The following is a 2,003-nucleotide window of genomic DNA, read 5'->3' as shown; positions in this document are numbered from 1 at the left end:
AAGGGGAAATGAAACTAGTGGGGTATCAACTACTCTTTTACTAACCTCAGCTATAGAGGGAAGTGAGAGGCAAACCATTAGATGGAATCGGCGGAGCATTTGTGTTACGATTAGAATCCTGGGCTGTTGGGAATAGGTAGTAGAGAATGTACCACAGAAAGAGAGAAAAAGGAATTAATAACTGGAGCAAATGTCTATGGGGTTTACAATTTCAGAGGTGGGGCATTTCCAGGTGATGATGAGATGGACAGAGTGTGAGAGTTGCTAGCTGATATGGAACAATAAAGAAACTCCTTGAGCCCAAGACACTTTTCATTTATTTATTTATTTTTTAAGACACAAGACCTAGCTCTCTGCTGGAGTGCAGTGCTGCGATCAAAGCTTACTGCAGCCTCAAACTCCGGGGTTCAAGCGATCCTCCCACTTCAGCCTCCAGACTAGCAAGGACTACAGGTGCATGCCACCATGCCTGGCTAATTATTTTACTTTTTGTAGAAATGGAGTCTCACTATGTTGCCCAGGCTGATCTCAAACTCCTGGGGTGAAGTCATCCTCTCTCCTTGCCCTCCCAAAGTGCTGGGATTATAGGTATGAGCCACCACACCTGGTCCCAAGATGCTCTGAAGCTTCAGGGGAGTTAAATAGAATTACTTATTCGACAAATATTTTCAAGTACCTCCTAAGTGTCAGGCATTGTTCTAGAAACTGGAGTTACATGTTGAGTAGAAGAGATAAACACCATTCTCTGTAACAAGAACTGACAGACAGCAAATGTGTAAACAAACAAGGTAGCTTTTTAATACATATACAGAGAAAAAATAGCTACCAAGAAAATAAAACAGGGAAAGGTGTTGTTTTAGCTAAGATGAGCAGGAGTACAGGCTGGATGTTAGGTTGAATGTTACTCTGGTGGCCTTGAGGAGGAGGAACTAGAGACTTCAGCAGCAACAGGCAAATGACCGGCCAGGTAATTGGGAATGGGGTGGAACGAGGGCTTTTGCGGATTACAAGGAGGTACATCTGCGGAGGGAATTAAGAACAACCTGGGTGTGCTGGAAGCCCATTTGAGCTGGAAATGGTAGTGGTGGATTTTCCAGCTGTGATATTTTCTTAGCTGGAGACAATTAAGGAGAGACACTAGAGGGACAGGCATTAATTAACATGAACTATTGCTTTAATCTTGAACTTAGAGCTGTGAGCCATGGGCTTTTTAGAATTTAATTTCTTTTTTTTTTTTTTTGAGACAGACTCTTGCTCTTTTGCCAGGCTGGAGTGCAGTGGCGTGATCTTGGCTCACTGCAACCTCCGCCTCCCGAGTGCAAGTGATTCTCCTGCCTCAGCCTTCTGAGTAGCTGGGACTACAGTCATGTGCTACCACGCCCAGCTAATTTTTGTATTTTTGGTAGAGACGGGGTTTCACCATATTGGCCAGGATGGTCTCAATCTCTTGACCTCGTGATCTGCCCGCCTTGGCCTCCCAAAGTGCTGGGATTACAGGCATGAGCCACCACACGGGCCTAGAATTTAATTTCTAACATGCTTCCAAATAGAGAGTATTTAGTGTCATTAGCTATTCCTTCCTTATAACAAGTGACAAAAACTAATCAGCTTATTTTTATTTTTCCTTTTTCTTCCTACATCTCCTTTTGGTCCTGGACAAGAAAGCCATTTTTATTTTTTTAGAATGTGAAATGTGAAATATTCATCTATTAACAAATTGTGAAATACCTCTTATTTTTCTCCCTTTTTCTTCATACCTGCCCCCCCGTTTTTTAATTTTAATTTTAATTGTTTTGGTTTTTTTTTTAGATGGCGTTTCACTCTTGTTGCCCAGGCTGGAGTGCAGTGGCACAGTCTCAGCTCACTGCAACCTCAACTTCCTGGGTTCAAGTGATTCTCCTGCCTCAGCCTCCCAAGTAGCGGGGATTACAGGCGCCCACCACCACGCCTGGCTAATTTTTGTATTTTTGGTAGAGACGGGGTTTCACCATATTGGCCAGGAT

This window comes from Trachypithecus francoisi, unplaced genomic scaffold, assembly GCF_009764315.1.
Source record: "Trachypithecus francoisi isolate TF-2019V2 unplaced genomic scaffold, Tfra_2.0 Lachesis_group11, whole genome shotgun sequence".
Taxonomy (NCBI): domain Eukaryota; kingdom Metazoa; phylum Chordata; class Mammalia; order Primates; family Cercopithecidae; genus Trachypithecus; species Trachypithecus francoisi.
Note: the sequence above shows the minus strand (reverse complement) of the source record.